Consider the following 24,983-nt stretch of genomic DNA (forward strand, 5'->3'; position numbering starts at 1 on the left):
TATTTTTGAGTTGGAGGTGCCAGGAGGTGGTGAGAGCTTGGATGTGGGGTTTGAAGGACAGGGCAAAGTCTAGGATTACTCCTAGGCAGCGGATTTCCAGTACAGGGGAAAGTGTGGTGTCATTTATTGTGATAGATGGATCAGGTAGGGAAGATACGTGAGATGGAGGAAAGATGATGAGAAGTGTTGAGCGAGTACTAAAATGCTCGGGTGCTCGAAGCTCGGGCCGAGCTCACTGTGATACTCGGGTGCTCGACCTGAGCAACGAGCCCAATGTTAGTCTATGGGAGACCCGAACATTTTTGCGGCGGCTCCCCCGGCAGTCTGTAGAAAGCCTAAAAAGTGCCCAAAACGATAGTGACAGTGCTCAAATGACATGGGGACAGCATGGGGATCGCCCCTGGAAGCATTTCTGACCCCCAGGTCACTGCTGTCAACAACGTGGTCAGAAGTATTAAGCCACTTTTACAGGCTCACAATAAAACATTCAAAAACGAAAGTGAAAGTGCTTTCCTGTGAAATATGTTAACCCCTTTTTTGGGTCCTTTTTTTACCACGTTCACAGATTGCTAAAACTGACCTGCCATCATTATTTTCCAGGTCGTTACGAGTTCATAGACACCAAACATGTATAGGTTCTTTTTTATTTAAGTGGTGAAAAAAAAATCCAAAGCTTGCTAAAAAAAAACAAAAAAAATGACGCCATTTTCCGAGACCCTTAGCTTCTCCATTTTTCGGGATCTGGGGCCAGGTGGGGGCTTATTTTTTGCGCGCCGAGCTGACGTTTTTATTGATACAATTTTGGGGTAGATCCGATGTTTTGATCGCCCGTTATTGCATTTTATTGCAAAGTTGTGGCGACCAAAAAAACTTAATTCTGGCGTTTAAAATTTTTTTCTCGTTACGCCGTTTACTGATTGTATTAATTCTTCTTTTATATTGATAGATCGGGCGATTCTGAACGCGGCGATACCAAATATGTGTATGTGTTTTTTTTTTATATATATATATATTTTATTTTGAATGGGGCGAAAGGGGGGTGACTTAAACTTTTATATTTTTTTTATTTTTTTTAAAACTTTTTTTTTACACTCTCTGCTTGCTTCTATAGTCTCCAGAGGAGACTAGAAGCAGCAGTTGTCTGATTGCTTCTACTGCATACAAGCAATGAGCAGATCGCTTGTATGCAGGAGAAATGCTCACTTGCTATGAGCGCTGACCACTAGGTGGCGCTCATAGCAATTGAGACATGACAACCACAGGCGTCTGCTGCAGACCCTGAGTTGTCATGCCCACCCATTGGTGACCCGCGATCACGTGACGGGGTCACTGATGGGCGGGGCTTAGGACTTCCGGAAGCGCGAGTTAAATGCCACTGTCAGAGATTTAACATGTTAACAGCCGCGGGTGGATTGCGATTCCAATAATCAGCTGACATGTGCTCGCTTCAATGCGGGCTCACCGCCGGAGCCCCCGCTGAACCGGCCTTCCCGACCAGGTGCGTACTATTACTGACCAGGTCGGAAAGGGGTTAAGGAACATCCTTTCCAGGGTAAAGACTTGTGTATAAGGTAAAAACCAAAAACAAAAATACTCCTCCACACCTTGGGCTATGTTCACAATTAGCATTTTTTATGCGTTTTTGCACGTTTGTATTGCTTTCAACCGTGACAAATGTGACGCGCCCCTGGGCCTGTGTCGCGCTGCGTTGCGCACACGGGAGCTTACCCGGAGCCGGATCTCTTGAGGGTTGTAGTCTCGTGGCGGTGACCCGGTCCGTGCCCAGGGAGTCAAACTGAGCGGCGATGTAACAGCGGTAGATGTAGGACGACTACGCCACCCGTTGAATGCAGCTATGGAGCTGCCGCTGCAGGACAGTCCGCTGAGGCCGGTGGATGGATGGTGCAGCGTAGATGGTATAACCCCCAACGGGAGGGGTATGGCCTCAGGGCAGCAGATGGATGATGGGGGTAGCAGGAACCACTCAGAGACGGTGCGGTGTAATTCAGGGTCTTTACTGGTAACAACGATAGACCCTCCCGGAGTACTTGCTAGTGAACGGGGCCTGGTCAGTCCTTGAGCAGATGGGATCTCCCCTGGCCAGGCGGCGTTGTAGGCCTCCCAAACTGACTGCACTCTTCTGGCTACCTTGCTAGAAGCGGATATAAGTAGCCCACGTCCCTGAGTGTACCGTGTGGTGCTCACCCGTATGGCCGGTGACTCGGGGCCTTCTAATGGCTTCCGCTCCACGATGGCGGTGCTGGTCCCACGCGTGTGACCGTGCCTTCGGGTTTCTGGGCCTGAGGACCTGAAATCCCCTGCCGGTCGGCTTCTGCTGCTGGGTAAGAGTTAGTCCCCACAGCCTCGGACGCCGGGTCCGGTAAGAAAGCTTCTCAGTCAGGGCGAGCTCTGCAGCTGCCAGCCCCTGACTTGTAGTAGTATTGCTCCCACTGAGCTTCTGCTGTTTCTTCCTGTGACTGTTTCTTGTCTCTACTCTCCTTGACTACTAACCCTGCTTCAGCCCCGGGTTTATATAGGGGAAGTTCTTCCCCTCCCAAGACTGGGCAGAAGGTGTGGCATGCACAGGATCCCTGACCAAAGGACCTCCCACCTGCTCTCAGACATAATATCTCTATCACTGTGGCAACCAGACCCCTGGGGTGTCACATTCCCCCCTAGTGAAATTTAGTACTCCGGGACTAAACATATTTTAGAAAAACATAACAAGATATAACAATAACAATACAATAAAAAAACACATAAAGGTGGTCACGGCATGTCCGTAACCGGGTGCAGTCTTTGAAGAAAGCAAGGTGTCCATTTCACCAAAACAGGGAGACGTAACCAGGTAGGGGTCTGTCCTACCCCGAGTCCTTAACAGTCTCTAGTCCATCCTGGGTTACGCTCCAACTATGTACAAGGATTCCCGGTAAATCCACCAAGGATTCCTAAAAATAACTGGAAACACAAAATTATACACAGGCAACAATACACAGATAAACATAAATAAAACAATTTATACACTTCAAATCCTCCAGCGTGCGGGTAACTGGCCTCTAGTGGCCCTAGTGGACCTACGGAGCTGACTGTCTGGCCCTGAACTACAGGGTGTAGGAGCTGTCAAGGGTAAACTGGGCAGCTGTCTACCGGCTCTTTGTCTCACTAGGGGTACGGCAGGCTCACTATAAGCAGAGGGTTGATCCTCCTGTTCTGCTTGTGTGGAGTCTTCTGCCTCCTGGACCGGCTGTTCTTCCAGCTCTACCTGTTGCTCCGTAGGTGCTTGGGATGCTGGTTGGAGGAAGGTGAGTACGGGTACCACAACTGCACCATTGACTTGAGTCCAAGACCGAGGGAAGTCCCCGAGCACAGTACTAACCATATCTTCCCTTTCCTCTACGGGTCGATGGTCTTCTTGTTCCTCTTCAGGGTTCCTCAGTTGTTCGGGACACTTCTTCAGGTGGTCCCGGGATACAATGGCGGTGGTTTCCCCTCCGTCTTTACTGATGGTACAAACCTTCGGGTTCTCGTGGCTTGAGGGCAGTACGGTGTACGGGTCCTTCTCCCACTGGTCATCCAACTTGTGGAGCCGTCTCTTCCTCTTCAAGACCTGCTCTCCGGGTACCAGGGGAACAGCGGGAGCATACTGGTTGTAAGTTTTCTCTTGTCTTTCCCTAGCCTGACAGAGACTTCGCTCCACGCTCTCCTGTACTCTCCGGTACTGCTGCTGCCTCTCTGTGTCCCAGTCTGTTTCTGGTGAAGTGTCCTCGGGTGTCAAGACTCCCATTTCCAGGTCAACAGGTAACTTACCAGGTCTTGCCCTCATTAGGTAAGCCGGGGTACAGTTGGTGGAACCTACCGGGATGTGGTTGTATAGGTCCACCAGATCGGGCAACTTCTCAGGCCACAGACTGCGTTCTTCCAGGGGCAACGTTTTTAGAAGATCCATTACCACCTGGTTCATTTTCTCACAAAGTCCATTAGTTTGCGGATGGTAGGGTGTCGTCCTTATCTTCCGGCAGCCATACAGATTGCAGAATTCCTGGAAGACCTCCGCTTCAAAGGCAGGTCCCTGGTCCGTCAGCACTTGGTCCGGGTACCCGTGTGGACGGCAAAAGTGCTGCTGGAAGGCTCTAGCTGCTGTTTGAGCCGTTAAGTCCTTGACGGGGACGACAACCAGAAACCGGGAGTAATGATCCACGATGGTTAACGCGTAGACGTAGCCACTTCTGCTTGGGGTCAGTTTTACATGATCCAAGGCTACCAGTTCCAACGGTTGCCGGGTGACGATGGACTGCAGGGGAGTCTTCTGGCTGGCACGGTCCTTCCTTCTCAGGTTGCACGGGCCACAGTCTCTGCACCACTTCTCAATGGTTCCCCTCATGCCTACCCAGTGGAACCGCTCGCGCAGCAGGAACTCCAGCTTCTTCCACCCGAAGTGCCCAGCTCCGTCGTGGTATGCCTCCATCACCATGGCTGCGTCCCTTCGTGGCACCACTACTTGCCAGAGTAATTCATGCGTCCGGGAGGTAACCATTCTGCGGCACAACTTCCCTTTGTAAAGGAACAGTCGACTCTTCTCTGCCCATAGTTGTTTGGCTTCCTCCGGAGCGTCTGGTTCAAGGCGAGCCTCCGGCCGAGTCAGCATCTCCTTCACCAGTCGGACGGCAGGGTCGCTGTCTTGCGTTTCCGCCCAGTTGTAGTGGGGTAAGGGGTTCAACGTAGCAGTCTGCTTACTCCTTACCTGGTGGGAATACTGAATAGTCCCATGACGGTGGAACGCAGGGAGTTCAACTTCTTCCAGTCCCTCCGGATCTTCTCCTCCGTCCGGCAGGTTGGGCATCCTGGACAGGGCGTCCGCGTTGGTATTGGAGCGTCCTGCCCGGTATTTGATTGTGAACTCGTAGTTGGACAGACGGGCCATCCACCTCTGCTCCAGGGCACCGAGTCTTGCCGTGTCCAGGTGTGTCAACGGGTTGTTATCCGTGTACACGGTGAACCGGGAAGAAGCGAGGTAATGCTTAAAGCGCTCGGTGACTGCCCATACTACGGCCAGGAACTCTAGCTTAAATGAGCTGTAATTCTCGGGGTTCCTTTCGGTGGGTCGCAGTTTTCGGCTGGCGTAGGCGATTACTCGTTCCTTCCCCTGCTGGATCTGGGACAGTACGGCTCCTAGCCCGATGTTACTGGCGTCGGTGTAGAGGATAAAGGGCTGGCTATAATCCGGGTACGCCAGGATTTCGTCCCCCGTGAGGGCCATCTTCAGCTGGCGGAAGGACTCTTCTTCCAGCTCCTCCCATTTGAAGGGCGGCTTCTGGTTCTTGGCCTTCCGGGACTGGCCTATCAGGAGGTCCTGCATAGGTGCTGCCTTCTTGGTGAAACCGGGAATAAACCTTCGGTAGTAGCCTACCAACCCGAGGAACTGCCGCACTTCTTTTACGCTGGAGGGGCTTGGCCATTCCTTAATTGCGGTGATCTTATCAGGGTCGGGAGCCACTCCGTCAGCGCTCACCACGTGTCCCAGGTACTGCACCTTTGGTTTCAGGAGGTGACACTTGGAGGGTTTCACCTTTAGGCCGTAACTCGCCAGAGCTTCGAACACTTCCGCCAGGTGTTTCAGGTGGTCCTCATACGTCTTGGAATATACGATGACATCGTCCAGGTACAACAGGACCGTCTCGAAGTTTCTGTGGCCCAGACAACACTCCATTAGTCGTTGGAAGGTTCCTGGTGCGTTGCAGAGTCCGAACGGCATGCAGGTGAACTCGCTAAGTCCCATCGGGGTGGTGAATGCAGTCTTCTCCCGGTCCGCCTCTGCTACAGGAACCTGCCAGTACCCGCTAGTGAGATCCAAGGTAGAGAAGAAGTTAGCAGATCTTAAAGCAGCCAAAGACTCCTCTATCCTTGGTAAGGGGTACGCATCCTTGTGTGTGATACGGTTGATTTTCCGGTAATCTACACACATCCTCATGGTGTTGTCTTTCTTTCGGACTAAGACTAGTGGAGCTGCCCAGGGGCTACAGCTATCCCTGATCACCCCAGCCTCCTTCATGTCTCTAAGCATCCCCTTGGCGTGTTGGTAGTGTGCAGGGGGTACGGGTCGATACCTCTCTTTTATGGGAGGATGGTCTCCCGTGGGGATGTGGTGTTCTACCCCCTTGACTCGCCCGAAGTCTAACGGGTGTTTACTAAACACTCTCTCGTACTCTTGAACCACCCGATAGACTCCCTGTTTCTGATGTGAGGGAGTGGAGTCAGTACCCAAATGTAGTTGCTGACACCAGTCCTCCTTTGTTTTCTTAGAGCCGTTACCTTCCTCCGGGTGAGATGGAGGCAAGGGTTCCACAGATTGTATAGCATTTTGGTTAATGGTATATAATTTGGCTAGCGTGGCATACCGGGGCAGGTACACTTCCCTCTCCCCGATATTGATTATGCGAACGGGCACCCTCCCATGGCGTACATTGACCACCCCCCGTGCTGTCAAAATGGTGGGCCTACTGTCTGAGTAAACTGGTTCTACCATTGCCTGGTAATCTCTACCTCTCAGACCAATAGCTGCCCGGCACCAAATCATCATTTCACTTTTTGGGGGCATGGCAATAGGAAAAGGGTCACACATTCTTACGCTACCAATCTCACCGCCGGAGAGTTCCACCTGTTGCCGTCGCATCAGTGCCCGGATCTCTTTCTGGAGCACCCGCTGCTCGCCGGAGCTGGCGTTCTTGGCAACCTGCTGTAAAAGGAAAATCACCTCTGCAAGACAATTTTCAATTACATTAGTTCCTAGAGTTATTTTTGGGTGACTCTCATGTTTGTCAATATCTACAATGATCAGTCCCTGTGCTGCCAGTTCGACTCTACCGATTTTGATGGTCACCTCTTTAAATCCAATCTGTGGCACGGGCTGGCCATTGCTGGCGATGATACTCAAGTCGTCGTCAGGGTAGCGGGTAATATCCGAGTCATTCCAGTACTGCTTAAAGAGCACGTACGGGATGGTGGTGACCTGTGACCCGGTGTCCAGTAGGGCACTCATGGGAATGCCATCCAGTACCACAGGCAAGACTGGACGTCCTCCCACATATCTGTCGCGCCAGTTCGATGGGCCTGGTGATCTTTTTCCTGGGGGTTGGCCCTCTACCCCAGGTTGTGCCCGTTTAAAGAACAGTACCTTGCCATATGTCCAGGTTGATTGCAGCGGCGGCAGATGGGTCGTCCGTCCTCGCTGTATCGGTCACTGGGTCTTCCTCTGGCCGGTGGGGTCCTCCTTGGTCGACGCCACGGGATGTCCTCCGGTCCGGATGCCAGCTGGATCTTCCCTGGGGTGGAAGACTGTAAAGACTGCACAGTTCGGGTTAGCGCAGCAACGCTGTTAGCTAGCTCTTGGACCTGATGGTGTAGGTCTGGAGCCGGGTCATTGTCCAAAGCCTGCGCATCAGCTCCCACAGGCCCTGCCGACAAGGGCGCCGCCTCCTGGTGGTAAGTGATAGCAGGGCGCTTGTGGGTCACAACGCCACCCGGTGCCGGTTCTCGGAGCACCCGGATGGCTCTGTCCTTGAACTGTGCAAAGCCCAGATGGGGATCCTGTAAGGCCATTGCCCGCAACTGGGTTCGGTGGGTATTACAATACAGTCCCTCTATAAACTGTTCGGTCAACAGCCTGTCCTCGTTTCCCACTCCATCAGGGTCGGTCTGCTTAATGGCCCTCAGGGCCTCTTGTAGGTTTAGTGCATAGTCCCTTACACTCTCATGCGCTCGCTGCTTGCACCCGTAGAATCTAAGCTTAATCTCGGCTGAGGTGCGGGTATCAAAGGTGTCCTTCAGCCGGGTTAGTATCCCTGCGACAGTCTTCCTCCCAGGTGGCCAGGATTTTACTTCCCTTTTGGCTGCCCCGGTTAGTTGGGCCACCAGGATGCTCACTTTTTGCTCTTCTGTGAGGGGGTACACCTGGAAGAGGCTATCCAGCTTTTCTCTAAAGTCATGCAGGGTATGTGACTCCCCTGAGTACTGGGGTAGCCAAGCTGCTCCCGGGATATAGGGCATGGTGAAGGGCATAACTGCAGCAGCGGTAGCGCTGGCGGGGATTGAGGCAGTGAAGCTCTCCTCCGTATCCGACATCTTCCTCCCCCCTAGTGGACCGTGGCCTACCTTGCGATGATCCTCTTCCGTAGGCCGCGGCTCCGCAGTGGATCGTCAGGGTTGAGGACCTTCCGTCGCGCTCCTGTGACGTCGGCGTCTGCTGGGCTCCTTCCAGGACCTTACGCAACGTCCGGACGTGAGGCGGGGCTTCAGTTCTCGCGCGCTTTCGGAGTCCACGCCCCTCTTCTTCCCGCGCGGCGTCCTCAAGATGGCGTCCAATGGCGGGAAAACTCCACGGATGGCGGGAAGAAGGCAGAAGATGGCGCCGGATGGCGGGAAACTTCACCGATGGCGGGAAGAAGGCTGAAGATGGCGCCGGATGGCGGGAATCTTCACCACAGGTAAGTTTGAAAAGTCTCTTTTTCGGGCACGCAGTACCCGGTGGTTGCGGGCACGAAATCCTGCCGACTACGCCAAAGTTGACGCGCCCCTGGGCCTGTGTCGCGCTGCGTTGCGCACACGGGAGCTTACCCGGAGCCGGATCTCTTGAGGGTTGTAGTCTCGTGGCGGTGACCCGGTCCGTGCCCAGGGAGTCAAACTGAGCGGCGATGTAACAGCGGTAGATGTAGGACGACTACGCCACCCGTTGAATGCAGCTATGGAGCTGCCGCTGCAGGACAGTCCGCTGAGGCCGGTGGATGGATGGTGCAGCGTAGATGGTATAACCCCCAACGGGAGGGGTATGGCCTCAGGGCAGCAGATGGATGATGGGGGTAGCAGGAACCACTCAGAGACGGTGCGGTGTAATTCAGGGTCTTTACTGGTAACAACGATAGACCCTCCCGGAGTACTTGCTAGTGAACGGGGCCTGGTCAGTCCTTGAGCAGATGGGATCTCCCCTGGCCAGGCGGAGTTGTAGGCCTCCCAAACTGACTGCACTCTTCTGGCTACCTTGCTAGAAGCGGATATAAGTAGCCCACGTCCCTGAGTGTACCGTGTGGTGCTCACCCGTATGGCCGGTGACTCGGGGCCTTCTAATGGCTTCCGCTCCACGATGGCGGTGCTGGTCCCACGCGTGTGACCGTGCCTTCGGGTTTCTGGGCCTGAGGACCTGAAATCCCCTGCCGGTCGGCTTCTGCTGCTGGGTAAGAGTTAGTCCCCACAGCCTCGGACGCCGGGTCCGGTAAGAAAGCTTCTCAGTCAGGGCGAGCTCTGCAGCTGCCAGCCCCTGACTTGTAGTAGTATTGCTCCCACTGAGCTTCTGCTGTTTCTTCCTGTGACTGTTTCTTGTCTCTACTCTCCTTGACTACTAACCCTGCTTCAGCCCCTGGTTTATATAGGGGAAGTTCTTCCCCTCCCAAGACTGGGCAGGAGGTGTGGCATGCACAGGATCCCTGACCAAAGGACCTCCCACCTGCTCTCAGACATAATATCTCTATCACTGTGGCAACCAGACCCCTGGGGTGTCACAAATGCATTCACCGGGAAATGTAATTTTAACATTTTACAACCTTATCTGGCCATGTGCTGTGTGACACATGCATACAGTGCTAAAAAGACATGGGAACAGCATGGGGAAGACCCCTGGAAGCATCTCTGACACCCAGGTCACCTCCTAAAAGTGTGCCCATCCGAAGTGATCCTTGCCACATCAGAAGATGCAGACTTGCAACTATCCCCGTGCAAGTCCTTGTCCCAGGGCAGTGTTCAATTGTACCTCCCCCATTCCTTGCAATGCAAGCGAAAATATGCAGCCAACCACCCGCCCACCCGCAGGCTGCAATACCATACTGCTAGCTTTCACTTGAAATGGGGCCTTTTAGTTTGGAGGAGGCCAAAGCTGGCCACTACCTCATGGCCGCTTCGGCAGCGAGGTATCCATACTCTGTCCCCAGCCGCCCGGCGGCCGGGTGTCCACGCTCGGTCCCCAGCCGCCAGGTGGCGGCCAGGTGTCCATACTCGGTCCCCAGCCACCCTGATTTCTCCTGTCACCTTCCCCCACACTTTTCTTAGCCTGGCCTGCTTTAGGGCAGCATTGGACGAGCCCACCAGAGAACCAGACTCCTCCGGTGGGCCCTGGCTTCTCCATCAGGGGAGTTGAGAGTGCCTAGGTGAGGAGCATGATGATGATGATAGAAGTTAGCATCTGCTTTGTTTTCTTGGAATGCAAGCGCATGTATGTAGTAGCGGCTAGGCCTGAGGTGGTCCGCGTTTTGGCGCATATCCTACCTCCTCCGAGGATTGCTGGATGTTTTCCTGCTACTATCCCAGTTCTATGACTCCCGTTAAAACAAAGCTTCAGGTGATAAATGATGGATGAGGTGGTGGCAAAGGAGAAAGAGCAGGAGGAACAGGGACCATTCACATCAATATCAGGCCAGTCAACCAGATATGTCTTGTAGGATATGTTTCTGTAACAAAAGGAGCGGTTCGGCTACACAGTTATAGGGCATACAGTGAGTGCAATGCCTACCAAAAATTTCGAGCCACTCCAATGCCCCTTGGAAATGACATGGAGGTCAGAGGGCGTTAACTAAACCTTTTTTTCGATTTATAGCAACTGGGTCTCCCGTGCACTGTTGGCCTAAGCAGTGAATGGAAGGCTTTCCAAAAATTATGAGGAACTGCAATGCCCCTTACAAGAGCCATGTGTGGCACCCCAGGGGTCTGGTCACCACAGTAATGGAGATATTACGTCGGAGAGCAAGTGGGAGGTTTCCTGGTCAGGATCCCTTAAACATGCAACATCCTCCTGCCCCAGTCCTGGGAGGGGAGAATTCTGCCTTTATAAACTGGATCTGGGGCGGGGTTGAGTGAGTCAGAGAACAGTCAGAGTCAGAGTGAGAGCAAGGGAAAGTAACAGCAAGGAGCTCTGTAGGAGCTAGGAGCTAAAGACCAGGGGCTGGAAGCTGAGCAGAGCTCGCCCTGGCAGAAGACAATAGGAACCGGACACAGGAGTCCGAAGCTGCTTATATATCCAGCAGCAGAAACCAGCCGGCAGGGGATTTCAGGTCCTCTGGCCATAGAAGCCCGGAGGCTCAGTCACAAGCAAGGGACAAGCACCGCCGTCGTGGAGCGGAGGCTAACAGAAGGCCCCAAGTCACCAGCCATACGGGTGAGCACTACACGGTACACTCAGGGACGTGGGCTACTTCTACCCGCTTACAGCAAGGTAGCCAGGAAGAGTGCAGACAGACGGGGAGGCCTACAACTCCACCTGGCCAGGGGAACTCCTGCTTGCTCACAGACTGACCAGGCCTCTTATGCTAGCCAGTACTCCCGGGAGGGTCTACCTTATAATCATCAGTAAAGACCTTGAACTGCACTGCAAAGACTCTGAGTCATTCCTGCTGCGCTCGTGCACCATCACCCCCATCATCCACACTCACTGCCCTGAGGCTATACTCCTCCCGAGGGGAGTTATCCCATTTTATGCTGCGCACACAACACCAGCCTCAGCGGTCTGCCTCGCAGCGGTGGTACTCCCTGACCTCAATCCACGGGTGGCGCAGTCGGACAATTAACCTCAAAACCTAAGAAAGATTGCCACTGGTTTGACCAGCCTGAGCCACGGGACCGGGTCACCGCCACGGAGACTACAGACCCCAGAGACCCGGCACTGGATATCCCACACACGTGTACACATGGCCCAAGGGGCACGTCACATGCAGTACAGCATATTACAAACATAAGTCCCATTATTGGGGAGTGGGTGTCCCATAGTATTTGCTTATGCCTTGCAAGCAAAAGCTGCCAAAAATTAGGACGGAGCAACTTGCAATGCCCCTTACAAGAGCCATGCAGTACAGCATATTACAAACATAAGTCCCATTATTGGGGAGTGGGTCTCCCATAGTATTTGCTTATGCTTTCCCAGCAAAAGCTGCCAAAAATTAGGATGGAGCAACTTGCAATGCCCCTTACAAGAGCCATGCAGTACAGCATATTACAAACATAAGTCCCATTATTGGGGAGTGGGTCTCCCATAGTATTTGCTTATGCTTTCCCAGCAAAAGCTGCCAAAAATTAGGACGGAGCAACTTGCAATGCCCCTTACAAGAGCCATGCAGTACAGCATATTACAAACATAAGTCCCATTATTGGGGAGTGGGTCTCCCATAGTATTTGCTTATGCTTTCCCAGCAAAAGCTGCCAAAAATTAGGACGGAGCAACTTGCAATGCCCCTTACAAGAGCCATGCAGTACAGCATATTACAAACATAAGTCCCATTATTGGGGAGTGGGTGTCCCATGGTATTTGCTTATGCTTTCCCAGCAAAAGCTGCCAAAAATTAGGACAGAGGAACTTGCAATGCTGGCACCCTGGTGGTATAGTGGTGGTGGAGGCTGAGGATAAGGAGAAGAAGATTAAACAGCCGAAACGAGGAAGCGTATACCCATGTGTGGGTGTGAAGCGGTGCATGTGAATACACCTCCCGAAATAACACAGTGGATTTGACTTTATGTTACTCTGCTGTCATTTGGTGGTGATGAGAAGTCTGGCCCAATCCAGCCCTTGTTCATTTTGATAAGGGTCAGCTTGTCAGCATTGTCAGTTGACAGGCGAGTGCGCTTATCAGTTATAATTCCCCCAGCGGCACTAAAAACACGCTCCGATAACACGCTAGCGGCAGGGCAGGCCAGGACCTCCAAGGCGTACAGAGCGAGTTCATTCCAAGTGTCCAGCTTGGATACCCAATAATTAAAAGGCACAGAGGAATCACGGAGGACGCTGGTACGATCGGCAAGGTACTCCCTCACCATCTTTTGAAACTTTCCACTCCTTGTGAGAGTACCCCGCGCCTCAGGGCCTGTAAGCTGGGCAGGTGTCAGAAAACTGTCCCAGAACGTTGACAGTGTTCCCCTGCCTCTGCTGGATTGGAGTTGCATCTCTCTCGCCTGTACGCCTTGGTTGGGCAACGAACTGTGACCTCTGCCGCTAGCATGTTCAGATGGGAATTTTTTTAAGAGTTCTGCAGCAAGGGCCTTCTGGTATTGCCCCATTTTTGTAGACCTCTCCACCTCAGAAATAAGAGAGTGAAAGTTCTCCTTGTAGCGGGGGTCTACAAGTGTCACCAACCTGTAATGACTGTCACCCAACATTTTGACAACGCGAGGGTCACGGTTAAGGCAGCGTAACAAAAAGTCAGCCATGCGTGCCAGACTGGTAACGGGCAAGATTTCCGTGTTCTCACCAAGATGACGACTGACCATGCTCTCCTCCTCCTCCTCCTCTTCCTCCTCCCCCCTGTCCTCCGGCCACCCACGCTGAACCGACAGTATGACACTTGTACAGGTACTACCGTCTACAACGCATGATAGCAGCTCCTGTTCTTCCTCCTCCTCCTCCTCCTCCTCTCCCTCATTGTCCCCCAATGCACGTTGGGATGAGATGAGGCTGGGCTGTGTGTAATCGCCCGCTACGGCTTCTTGATCCATCTCATCGTACTCTGGCTGCAATGCCTCCTCTTTAATTCTCTGCAGAGAGCGTTGCAAAAGACAGACAAGTGGGATGCTGACACTAATGATGGCGCCACTCACCATCTTGGTGGCCTCCTCAAAGTTTGTCAGGATGGTACATATGTCAGACATCCAGGTCCACTCCTGAGGTCTTATGTGTGGAGTCTGACCTGAATATCGACGGCCTTGTTGCAGCTGGTACTCCACAACTGCTCTCTTCTACTCACAAAACCTTTGCAACATGTGGAGGGTAGAGTTCCAACGTGTGGGGACATCACACACCAGTCGGTGTGCCGGAAGCTGCAAACGCTGCTGCAACACAGCAAGGGCGGCGGAAGCTGTAGCCGACTTGCGAAAATGAGCTGACAGGCGGCGTACTTTCACGAGCAGATCTGGCAACTCAGGGTACGATTTAAGAAACTGCTGAACCACGAGGTTAAGCACATGAGCCAGGCATGGTACGTGTGTGATCTCACCTCGCCTCAGAGCCGCCACCAGGTTACGGCCATTGTCACACACGACCATGCCGGGATGTAGGTTCAGCGGTCTCAGCCACAGATCTGCCTGCTCTTTCACAGCTGTCCACAACTCACAAGCAGTGTGAGGTTTATCACCTAAGCTTATGAGTTTCAGCACAGCCTGTTGCCGCTTGGCGGAGGCTGTACTGCAATGCTTCCAGCTTGTAACTGATGTGGTGATATCTGAGATGGAGGCTGAACATGAGGAGGAGGAGGAGGAGGATGCGCAGGAGCTGTACACTGTGGGGGCAACTCTGACTGACATAGGGCCCGCAATCCTCGGTGTGGGGAGGATGTGTTCCGTCCCAAGGTCCGACAGGGTCCCGGCTTCCACTATGTTTACCCAGTGTGCCGTCAGAGAGATGTACCGTCCCTGGCCACAAGCACTTGTCCACGTGTCCGTTGTCAGGTGGACTCTCCCAGTAACTGCGTTGTTGAGGGCACGGCAGATGCTTTGGGACACGTGCTTGTGTAGTGCGGGGATGGCACACCGGGCAAAATAGTGTCGGCTGGGGACCGAGTACCGAGGGATGGCCACCGCCATAAGATTGCAGTCTCCACCAGCCTAAAAGGCAGCATTTCCAATGCAAGCAGTCGTGAAATGTGCGAATTTAGGACTGTGGCCTGTGGGGCGTTAGCTGCGAATTTCCGCTTTCATTCAAAGGTCTGGGATATGGACAATTGAACGCTGCGGTGGGACGTGGACGTGGACGTTGATGCTGTTTCTTGAGAAACTGCCATAACAAGTGAAGACTGAGAGGAGGGGGCATCTTTACATGCAGTATGGACAGGGGATTGCCTTGCACACACAACAGGGGGTTCTATTGCACGCACAACAGTGGAAGAAGCAGTGGTGACACCCGCTGACACTGGTCGTGGACCCTGGGTTTCGCCCCACAAAGTCGGGTGCTTTGCTGCCATGTGCCTGATCATGCTGGTGGTGGTCAGGCTGGTAGTTTTGTCACCCCTGCTGATGCTGGCATGGCAGGTGGAACATATGGCCTTTTTGGGGTTATCAGCAGAGTCTTTAAAAAAATTCCAGACTCTGGAAGACCTACCGCTTGTACTGGCAACGTCCCTCGTGTTGGTGTTACGGGGAACGGCTGCCTGCCTTCTGTCTGCGGCCACCACACTGCTTCTTCCTGCCTGTTGGGGTACTCTGCCTCCCTCCCCCTGTGTGCTGCTGGCCTCACTCTGCATGTCCTCCTTCCACGTTGGGTCAGTTACTAGATCATCCACCACCTCCTCCTCTTCCACTTGCGCACCACGATCCTCCTCCTCACTTCCTGGCAATTGTGTCTCGTCATCGTCCACCTCTTGTGACAGATTGCCAACGTCGACTTCCTGTGGCCGTGGCTGTTCAAATATTTGGGCATCGCAACATGGGATCTCCTCTTCCACCACTTCAAGCGTATCAGGCGAGGGGCCCAAATATGGAAATGGACCAGTGAACAGCTCTTCAGAGTGTCCAAGTGTGGGATCACTTGCTGTCTGACGACACTCGGCATGGTGGGAGGAAGGAGCATCAGGGTGAGGAGGAGTATGCGGTCGAGACTCACGGCTACTAAGAGTTGACCGTGTGGAAGACAGACCGGAGGTGGTGGTGCCCAGGTAACTGGAAGTATTGTCTGCTATCCAATTAATAACCTGTTCACACTGATCCGTTCTCAATACTGGTGTTGTTCTGTGCTTCCCTAGTAATTCGGTCAAGAAGTGGGAGCGAGAAGATGTGGCTGTTGGTTGTGGCACATTTTCACCTTGGCCACGGCCCCGTCCTCTGCACGAACCATCACCAGAACGTCCACTTCCACGTCCCTTGCCACGCGCCTTGCCCATTGTAAATGAAGTAAAATAGCTTACACTTGCACAATCAATGGAAAAAGGGTAATCAAGAGTAGATTAGAACCGTGGAAGAGGAAAACCACAGTTATTGTTTACTGGGGTATACCACACTTTTTTAAATAGAGATATTTGCGGCTGAACAGTGAGCGACACACTCAAACTGCTTTTTTTTTAGATACCAAAGGCCCAAAACTGGATAGTACAGCGATTTGACCCATGGAACTGCGAAACCACACTGGGATGTCGGGCCTACACAAGACTATTTTTAACAGATATATTTTTGTGTCACAACAGTCAGGAGACACTACTGTTTTTCTTTACGGAAAAAACTACCAAAACCTGAATAATAGAGATTTTTTACCGTGGAACAGCAAAACCACAGTTATAATTTACTGGTGTATACCAGGCTTTTTAATATATATATATATTTGCGGCTGAACAGTGAGCGACACACTCAAACTGTTTTTTTAGATACAAATGGCCCAAAAGTGGATAATACAGAGGTTTGTACCGTGGAACTGCAAAACCACACTTGTATTTCTCGGGCCTACACCAGACTATTTTCAACAGATATATTTGTGTCTGAAAAATCAGGGAGACACTATTTTTTTTTTTTTTTACAGCAAAAAATACAAAAAGCAGGATAATAGAGATTTTTTACCGTGGAACAGCAAAAGCACACTTCTGTCTCTCTGGCATACACCAGACTATTTTCAACAGATATATTTGTGTCTGAAAAATCAGGGAGACACTATTATTATTTTTATACAGCAAAAAATGGCAAAAACAGGATAATAGAGATGTTTTACCGTGGAACATCAAAACCACAGTAATAATTTACTGGTGTATACCAGGCTTTTTAAAATATATATATATTTGCGGCTGAACAGTGAGCGACACACTCAAACTGGTTTTTTTAGATACAAATGGCCCAAAAGTGGATAATACAGAGGTTTGTACCGTGGAACTGCAAAACCACACTTGTATTTCTCGGGCCTACACCAGACTATTTTCAACAGATATATTTGTGTCTGAAAAATCAGGGAGACACTATTTTTTATTTTTTTACAGCAAAAAATGCAAAAAGCAGGATAATAGAGATTTTTTACTGTGGAACAGCAAAAGCACACTTCTGTCTCTCTGGCCTACACCAGACTATTTTCAACAGATATATTTGTGTCTGAAAAATCAGGGAGACACTATTATTATTTTTATACAGCAAAAAATGGCAAAAACAGGATAATAGAGATGTTTTACCGTGGAACATCAAAACCACAGTAATAATTTACTGGTGTATACCAGGCTTTTTAAAATATATATATATTTGCGGCTGAACAGTGAGCGACACACTCAAACTGGTTTTTTTAGATACAAATGGCCCAAAAGTGGATAATACAGAGGTTTGTACCGTGGAACTGTAAAACCACACTTGTATTTCTCGTCCCTACACCAGACTATTTTCAACAGATATATTTGTGTCTGAAAAATCAGGGAGACACTATTATTTTTTTTTTTACAGCAAAAAATGCAAAAAGCAGGATAATAGAGATTTTTTACCGTGGAACAGCAAAAGCACACTTCTGTCTCTCTGGCCTACACCAGACTATTTTCAACAGATATATTTGTGTCTGAAAAATCAGGGAGACACTTATTATTTTTATACAGCAAAAAATGCCAAAAACAGGATAATAGAGATGTTTTACCGTGGAACATCAAAACCACAGTAATAATTTACCGGTGTATACCAGGCTTTTTAAAATATATATATATTTGCGGCTGAACAGTGAGCGACACACTCAAACTGTTTTTTTTAGATACAAATGGCCCATAGAACTGCAAAACCACACTTCTATTTCTCTGGCCTACACCAGACTATTTTCAACAGATATATTTGTGTCTGAAAACTCAGAGGCACACTTTTTTTTTGGGGGGGGGGGGCACCAAAAGGTTAATAAGATGGGTATTTGTACATTGTGAAGGAGGAAAAAAAAAAGAGGATTTAGATAAAAAAAAAAGGATTTTTCCTGGCCCCCGGGACCTGGAGCTAAGTCCAGCAATTTCAGCAACAGGAGCAGCACACAGGACTGTAATGCAGCGTTTGCTGGTGTAACCACTGCGTCTCCTATACAGCCTGCCTGCCTGCCTGCCTGATATACCTGGGATGGATATTAGTCCTGAGAAGGACTGTTTGTTTGATCTGGCAGCCTTTACAGACCCTACACTAACTATTTTGCAGGATATATCTCTCCCTAAATCAGCAGCGCTGTCCCTACACTGTCTGATCCGGAGCAACTGTGTCCAAGATGGCAGCGCCCGGTTTTAAATACTCGAGGTGACGCTGTGCGGCCAGCCAATCACTGTAATGCCCACAAACAACATGGCTGCGGCATTACAGTGACTGGCTGGCAATCCCTGCATGTTCATTGGCTCTGTAAAGAGCGCCAAACATGCAGGGCGGAGACCCGAGCTCCTGCCCGAGTAACCCGGAAATGCTCGGTGCACGCCGAACATCCCGAGTAGCGTGATGCTCGGGCGAGTACCGAGCAGTGTCGAGCATGTTCGCTCAACACTAATGATGAGTTCAGATTTCTCCACGTTGAGCATGAGGAAGCGAGAGGAGAAGAGTGCGAGAGTGGCATTGTAGAGCACAGTGGCGCTGTCTGTCTCATGGAGTGAAGATATGAAGGACAGCGGTAGAATAGAGTCAGAGAGTGTGTGAGTGTCTAGATGTGTGAGGTTTCTGGGGGCTGTGCTAGTTGCTGGACATGGGTGGCAGGAGAGGAGGACAGGGATGAGAATGTGAGCAGATGGTGGTCAGATAGGGACAGAGGGCAGGTTGTGAAGTTAGATAGGGAGCAGAGACTGGTGAAGATAAGGTCTAATGTATGTCCATCTGTGTGGGTGGCTGAGGAGTACCACTGAGTAAGTCCAAAAGATTAAGTGAGCGACAGGAGTTTGGAGGCTGACGAATGGAGGGTGAAACCCTATGCTTCCAACAATTTGCCTTTAAATTGGGTTGTTTTCTGCTTGACAATTGAATCCTGCTTGGATTAGTTCATGTTCACACAATGAAATTGTGCTGCGAGTTTTTGCCATAATTTTCAAAAATCATCATCCTTTTAGAGCGATTTCAGAAAATTGCGTCGAAATATGTGAACTTTATTTTTAAGTAGGTTTTTGGAGCTGATTTTGCTTCTGATTTTTGCTAGGGATTTGGTGGGTATCACCTTTTCCTTGACGTACCGCCCTGTAGTTACTACTTTTCTCAATAGTAAAGGATTGGTAGCATATGAACTATTGAATGCAGTCAGCTCAGACGGTAATGTGAATTATTCCCGTACGGTAGAAGCAGGCCGGGATCAGCGGCTATAAACTTGGCGAGTTTAATCTTCCCATCATAATTTAGAGCCTGCTCCCCTGATGGTGACATTGGCCTGAGTTTCGTACATTGTGTTGAATGCACATATGATTCATATTAGGGTTTCGGCAGCACCTGCGATCGTCCCCCCACACGCTCCTATGACTGGAGAATGAGGGGGGCAGATTGGAAGCATATGTGGTACTTCGGGCCGCGTCACGTGAGGTTAGCTGAGGTTTTGTTTTGCACCTATTCAGCATTCAGATGTCATCAGATGGATACACCAGGAGGGAGGGAGGGTGTAACTATATACCCGGCAAAGAGGGCAGTAAAAAAATGATCCATGACAATTCCCCGGTGTTTCTAATCAGTGCAAAAGGGGGTGAAGACAAGGCACAGCCTTAGGGCATGGTCTCTCCAAGATGCACACTGAGGCTTACTCAGGTACTTAAGAATAGAGGGGTGGGGAGGGGATTGAATGTCTGTTGGAGTCAACATGAAACTTTTCAAAACTATTTTTTTAAAAAGTTTTATTTTTTTAATCCAAAAATTATCAATAAAATGGGCAGTTCACATAAAAAACAAACCATGTGTGATAAGATATTAAAGCAACAACAACCCCATAGGAAGTGACTTTGGGGGCAATCACTTATCACTAAGGAGCAGTGTATTTAGCGGGGAGGTATGGGAGAAGGCAGGGGCTCCTGTGACGGGCATAACGATCGCAGTTGAATCATGACAGCGCACGTGCCGGAGGGGGGCCCATCAACATCTCAGCTTGATGTGCATCTGAGGAGCCTAGAATGGGGGACAGTATGCCAGGAAGGGGCCCAGGATTCGGGACCTTATACAAGTAAGGGGCCCAGAATGGGGGTCTTTATACCAGGATGTGGATCATTATACCAGGAAGGGGACCAATGTACAGGACATTACATCAGGAAGGTGCCCAGGATGAGGGACATTGTTATAGGATGGGGGACATTATACCAGGAAGGCGCCCAGGATATGGAACATCATCATAGGATGGGGGATATTATACCAGAAAGGAAAGGAGCCCATGATGGGGGACATTAAACCAGGATGGCGGACATTGTTACAGGAAGGGGCATGGATTGGGGACATTATTATAGGAAGGGGCTCAGGATGAGGGACATTATACCTGGGAGGGGGACATTATACCAGGAATGGGCCCAGGACAGGGGACATTATAAGAGTAAGGGGCCTAGGATGACAGACATTATTACAAGATGGGGGCCAGGACATAGTAACATAGTAACGTAGGTTGAATAAAGACCTAGGTCCATCAAATTCAACCTTTATTCCTCAATTGTACTCTCTACACTAACACTACACTAACTTACTAAATTACTGGGACTAGGCCAGGGGACATTATTACAGAAAGGAGACAGGAACAGGGGACATCACTACAAGAAGGGGCCAGGATGGGGGACATTATAACAGGAAGGTGCCTGGATGGGGACATTATTACATAGAGGGTTAACACACGTCTTTATAGGATCTACAACGCTGTAAGGGCCAATACATCTGACCAACATAGAGGTAGGTGCCCAGGTCCAAATTTTGCACTGGGACCCATGGGGTTGTAGTTATGCCACTGGCCCCAGTACACTTGCATAGTGGGGCCTGCAGGAAACTGCCATACTCAACTTTTTTGGCATCCAAAAGACATCACAGCTAAATCTTGTGGTAAAGTAGGTAGTCATGAGTTCTGCAGGTTGTTTTAGGTCTGCGATCTATAAAACAGAGGGCGGGCACCACTTAGATCATGGATGTCAAACTCAAACACAAAGAGGGCTAAAATTAAAAACTTGGACAAAGTGATGGGCCAACCAGTATACAGTATAATGGACCCCATACAGAATAATGGGCCACACATAGTCAGTCCTCCATACAGAATAATGGACCCCACATAGTCCTCCATACAGAATAATGGACCCCACATAGTCCCCCATACAGAATAATGGGCCCCTCATAGTTCTCCATACAGAATAATGGACCCATCATAGTCCTCCATACAGAATAATGGACCGCACATAGTCCTCCATACAGAATAATGGGCCCCTCATAGTCCTCCATACAGAATAATGGCCCCACATAGTCCTCCATACAGAATAATGGGTCCCACATTGTCCTCCATACAGAATAATGGGCCCCTCATAGTCCTCCATACAGAATAATGGGCACCACATAGTCCTCCGTACAGAATAATGGACCCCACATAGTCCTCCATACAGAATAATGGGCCAACATAGTCCTCCATACAGAATAATGGGCCACATAGTCCTCCATGCAGAATAATGGGCCCACATAGTCCTCCATACAGAATAATGGGCCTTCATAGTCCTCCATACAGTATAATGGGCCCACATAGTCCTCCATACAGTATAATGGACCCACATAGTCCTCCATACAGTATAATGGCCCCACATAGTCCTCCATTCAGTATAATGGGCCAAGCATAGTCCTCCATACAGTATAATGGCCCCAAATAGGGGTGGTGCTTCTAATGTCGCGGGCCAAATAAAACCACACTGTGGGCCAGATTTGGCCCACAGGCCGTAGTTTGATATGTATGACTTAGTTGCTGACGGTGTGAGGTTAAGACTTGGCTGGAGGGCTTGTCGGGAACCCATTGTTAGGAGAATATACATTTTGTGTTTTGTTTTTTCTCTAGGACATTATTATTTTAAGCAGGTACTATGGGTACTAAGGGTATGTCATAAAGGGGGCATTATTACTTTATAAAGGATCAATAAAAACTTGGGAATTATAATGTTCAAAGGGGCACACAGGGGGCAATATTACTGTCTAGTGGCAAAAAGGCATAAAGAGGGACAGTGTTTTTAAGAGGCACACAGGGGGCTTTGTTATTTTCTAGGGAAAAGTTTTACTGTAGAGAGGGCACAAATGGGGCATAATTACTTTGCAAGGGGTGTCGGGGTGGGCATTATTACTATGTTAGGGCACAAAATATGGTACTTTATGTTACGGATCCGGGTGGTGGAACCTCTGTGCTGCGGTGCAAGGAGGGACCAGAGGGGCGTAATTAGGTATCAACTCGGACTGACCAAGGTCGTACGGCGGCTCAATCGACTCCGTGACCAGGGAGGAACCGAGCAGAGGGACCAGGTGCTACTCTGGGCCAGACCTTGTAGGAGAGCAGGTGACTCCCACGGGTCAGAAGGCAGGGACTGACTGGTACAGCAGATGAGCATGGCAGGCAGGTTGACGGGTGATCCGGGTAGACGGACTGGCAGACACCACGGGTAACTGGCAGGAGCCTCCGGGTAGACGGACTGGCAGACACGGCAGGTAACAAGCAGGAGCCTCCAGGTAGGCTGGCTGGTAGGCACAGCAGGTAACAGGCAGGTGCTTCCAGGTAAGCAGGCGGGCAGAGCCCATAGACAGACTGGCGGACTGGACTGTAGACAGACTGTCGGGCTGGAGAGTAGACAAGCTGACAGGACTGGTAGTCAGGCTGGCGGACTGGACTGGTAATCAGGCTGGCGGACTGGAATGGTAGTCAGGCTGGCGGACTGGACTGGTAGTCAGGCTGGCGGACTGGACTGGTAGTCAGGCTGGCGTACTGGACTGGTAGTCAGACTAGCAGCGGGACCTGAGGGCTGAAGCAGAGTTTAGGACACAAAGCTACAACCTTGCACGGGTACCTCCATTTTGGAGGAGTTGTCTTTTATATGGGAGGTCCTCTGGCCATTGGCCGGGGACTCATTAGGACGTTGCGCACGGACCCTTTAAGAGGGAGGGAGCGCGCGCGCCCTAAGCATAGTGCCCGGGAAGCTGCGCGCGCCGGAAGCAGCAGCAGGAGCGCCGGGGGACGCCGAGCGGGGAGCGCGGCGGTAAGAGGGACGGCGTCTCTGCCTGTCAGGGGGCAGAGACGCCGATACTACACTTTAACTGTGTTCTACATTATTACCATCTGGGGCACGATATAGGGAATAATATTTTTGGACTTGGTCTATATTTGGCTCTAATTTTCTTTTGTTGTCAGGGGGGTTATAGCAATGATACCAATATTTCTGGAGTATAGTGTTTAGAGTGCCACACAATATGGAAAGTGCAGTAATAAGGACACGTGGGGCAGCAACAAGCACTGAATTGGGGGTGTCAGCAGAATGGGGAGTTTCTGTAGGTTGTGCGTTGGTCTTGGTTCTTGCATAGTGTTTTTTTGTTGTTTGGGAGGTGACTAGTAATATTAGGAAGGAACCTCCGTAGATGAAGAAACATGCATCATCTTAGTTGTAGATCAGCTTTGATGTGTTTCGCCCCGTCCCGCTTCTTCCAGTGCTGAGCCCCTGACTATGCCTCTGCTCAGGGTATTTGGGATGATTCATAAATAACTTCTTAGATCTTATTGATGAAATGTCCTGTGTGTACAATGGTAACTGTAAAGATTGTTATGTGATTAATAGTAGATTTGCACATGTTCTGTACTCTGTGCTCTCTTTTTCTGTAATCATGAGAAGTAAATTGAAAATCATGGACCCCAAAGCAAAATTTGTACCCCCTTAGGCACAAGGGCCAGTGTGTGACTTCAATAATTAACCCCATGTATGGCAGATTGAGATTTGTCTTTATCAGTTGCGCAAAACTTTCAGTTTCTTTCGACAGGAATGCCAAGTCACGTCAAGATAACGCTGCCACACTGAGTCATACTGATGCCTGGCGAGGAGAGGAATTAAAGATTAACAGGTTCCTTGGCTAGATATTCAGTAAAGCATGTGAGAAGTAGGACGCTGCATAATGCATTACATCTTAAAGAGATACCGCCCAATAATTTACTGGAGGGTTCTCACCATGTACTCTGCAGATTCCCTCTCCCGTTACCTTCCACTGTTTAATGGCTACTGTCGGGTACAGAGGTGGTAACAACTGATTGGTGGAGGTACCAGGTGTTGGACTGCCACCGATCTTATATTTATAGGGAATTTGGGTATCTTCTCTTTATGACATATCCATAGCGTATGACTGATGAATGTGATTAAACCACTGAGATCCGCGCCTATAACCACAACAAGTGTCCCATCTTGTGAGGCTACCACATCTTGACCATGCTTGTCCGTGGCTCCTTTTATTCACTTCTATGAGAAACACGGAAGCACGGTCGACCACCTTTCCATTCATTCTTTCCCTGCATACAGCAACCAGGCGGCATGAGGGTCAGGGAATCTCTGTCCTGGACATATACAGGGCCAAAAAGTGGGATCCAAATCTATTAGACATGTATGGCATATCATGCATAGTCGCCAAAATTTCTGGGGTGTATAAGTCCCACCCCCAAACTCCGCCACCTAGCCCTCTAGGGCTGGAATAAGCCCTACCCCTTTAAGCCCAGGAGTCCCGAGAAATCCGGGTCAGTCAGCAACTACAGTATGCATCCCGTGAATGTGTCATAAATGTTGAAAGTAGGAAGGGTGTCCCAAATTCTCAGTCAGAAGCACCCTGCTCCCCAACCTCCTGTTTTTTTGCTTTCCAGAAGTGGTGCTCTCCCGCTTGATTGATAGCTTAGACATGCAACATGGTTGCCTCTGCAGCAATGGAGAATCAACGGGGCACTGAAGTCGTCTGGATTCAGCTTCAGAGCAGCACTTACAAGCTATATAACGCATAGCCTGTAAGCACTGCACTTCCTTACCAAGGGAATCGGTCATCAGTGATGGACAGCAGATGTGGCGATCTCAGGTTCA

Source organism: Phyllobates terribilis, unplaced genomic scaffold (genome assembly GCF_046119375.1).
Source record: "Phyllobates terribilis strain yellow unplaced genomic scaffold, ASM4611937v1 Scaffold_1__5_contigs__length_1240528914, whole genome shotgun sequence".
NCBI lineage: Eukaryota > Metazoa > Chordata > Amphibia > Anura > Dendrobatidae > Phyllobates > Phyllobates terribilis.